Source organism: Apium graveolens, chromosome 4 (assembly GCF_009905375.1).
Source record: "Apium graveolens cultivar Ventura chromosome 4, ASM990537v1, whole genome shotgun sequence".
In the NCBI taxonomy this organism is placed as follows: domain Eukaryota; kingdom Viridiplantae; phylum Streptophyta; class Magnoliopsida; order Apiales; family Apiaceae; genus Apium; species Apium graveolens.
The window spans coordinates 222,879,837-222,882,509 of record NC_133650.1 but is presented as its reverse complement, the minus strand read 5'-3'; positions in this window follow the sequence as shown (position 1 = coordinate 222,882,509).

Sequence of the window (2,673 nt, the reverse complement as noted above, 5' to 3'; positions counted from 1 at the left end):
CGGTTAAGCAAATATGGGAGAAGATTGAAATACTCTGTGAAGGAACTAAAGAAGTTAGATCTAATCAAAGAAGGATACTGATTTCACAGTATGAGCGTTTCATGGCTAAGCCCAAGGAAAGAATTACTGAAGTGTTTGAAAGATTTAATAAGCTGATAAATGACTTGCAGCTTCATGACAAGTACTATGAAGCTGAAGAGGTGAATCTAAAGTTCTTTCTCACTCTTCCTGATCATTTGGAACAGAAAATCTCAGCAATCAGGGAAGGGAGAGACTTGAGCAGGATAACTCTGAAAGTTCTATATGGAATTCTCAAAACCTATGAACTAGAGATGATTCAAAGGCAGTCATTAAGATCTGGCCAAGGACATGTTGTAGATGGTTCAAGTGCTTTAATAGTAAATAAAGGCCAAACATCCAATGATGAATCCAGATCTCAAACCTCAGTTGCCTCAGCAAGTGAGCAGAGAAAAATTGATTCACGGGAGCAAGTCATACTAGAATTGGAAAATGATGAGTTCTATACTCTTGAAGAACTGGATGAGCTAGATCAGTCAATGGCCTATCTGGATAGAAAATTCTCTAACATTAGAGTAAGGAAGCCAAGATACTTCAAAAGTTAAGGACAGTCTTTTAACAAAGACAGCAGTTGGAAAGAGAAAGGGAAGTACAATTCTGATAGCAAAAGTGGTTACAAAACTGGATCCGTTGACAGATCTAATATAAAGTGCTTCAGTTGTGATGAACTAGGCCACTTTACTACAGAATGCAGGAAACCCAAGAAGGCAAAGAAAGATAAGGCTTATCTTGAAATTGAAGCAAAGTATGAAGCTCTTCTGAAGAAACAACAAAGCAAAGCTTATATTGTAGAAGGTAAAAGTTGGGATGATTCTGAAAATGATGAAGATGAAGAACTTGGAAACTATGCACTCATGGACTTGGAGCAAGGAGAATCATCCTCATCTAAATCACATATACCAACTCTAATCTCCACTGATTTAAATGAGAATCAATATAAGGAAACTGTTGAAAAGATGAGCACAAAAATGTTTCACATTCATACAAGCATGGTTGCTGCTAATGAAAAAGTTAGCAGATTAACAAAGTTAAATAAGAAGCTTGAAAGTGGAAAATAAGAAGCTGAATTGTTGATAGTGGAGCTTGAAGCCTTGAAACAAGAAAATGGCTATCTGAAAAACAAGCTCATGTGTGCAAATGAGCTTGAGGCTGTGCTAAGAGAAAAACTGGAGAAAAGTGAAGTAAAGTTGAAGTCCTTCAAGAATGCATCTGGAATTGGTTGGTCAGTACCATGAGAAAAACAAACCATGTGCAAACATTGTCATTGGTCTTGATTATAATACCTTAAACATCAAGAAGAAAAACACTGGTGACAGAGGAAAAGCAACAAAGAGTGAAAATGTTCCAGCAATGCTGAAAAATGTTGGGTCACCAGTATTTAAGACTTGTGAGGTAAACTTCAGTGAAGAAGAATTAATTATCAAGCAAGAAATTGCAAAAATGAGGATAATGAAAAGAAGAATGCAGATTCAATTCAATCTTCCAAGGCTGAAGAAAATCTTATGGACAACCAAAGTACCAAGACTCCTGTCAAAGAAACAAAGATTGAAGATGCAAGTAAGAAGAAGAAAAATAGAAGTGGAAGAATTGGGAAAAATAAAAGCAATAATCTGGACTATGTTGCAGATATTCCTGGCAAGAAGTGTGGAATATGTAGTTCTACAAATCATCTGACTCATCTTTGTAAAAAGGGTGTTAGTAAGCCAACTGAAAGAACTTGCAAATACAATGAAACATATTTAGATGATCCCTACTCATTCTGTGATAAGTTTGATTGCATTCCTTGCAACTTGAAAGTGATGAAGAGTTGTCACAAACTGAGAGTAGACCTAAAAGAAACACAAATTGAGTCTACATCAGAAAGGAAAAATGCACAACAATCATTGAACTCTATTTTATCTGAAATAAATCACTCTACTTCTGCTAAATCAGTTAACAAGAAGAAAGTACCCAACACTGCTTGGGTTACTAAACACACCTGAATCTCATCATGTGCAGGGAAAAGTGAAAAAAGTCATATGGATCATTGACAGTGGATGTTCCAGACATATGACAGGTGATAAGGCCCTTCTATCATAGTTCGAGGAGAAAGCTGGCCCATTGGTGACCTTTGGAGACAACAGCAAAGGATTCACAATGGGATATGGCAAGATTGTTTCTGAAAATGTTGTCATTGATGATGTAGCACTAGTAGCTGGTCTTAAGGTGAATCTTCTCAGTGTTAGCCAATTTGCAGACAAAGGCTTTGAAGTTTTCTTCAACAAAGAAGAATGTACCTTTATCATGAAGAAAACTGGTGAAATTGCTCTAAAAGGAGCAAAGAAAGGAAGCTTGTTTGTTGCAGACTTGGACTCAAAAAATAAGGATGGTATTTGCTGCTTCTATACCAAGGCATCAGAAGAACAAAGCAAACTATGACATAAGAAGTTGTCTCACTTGAATTTCAAGGCAATTAACAACTTAGTCAAAAAGGAGTTAGTAAGAGACATGCCCAAGCTGGAGTTTGCTCAAGTTGAAGTCTGTGAAGCTTGTCAAAAAGGAAAGATGAAAAGATCTAGTCACAAGTCAAAAACTGTGAATTCTATTAGTGCACCC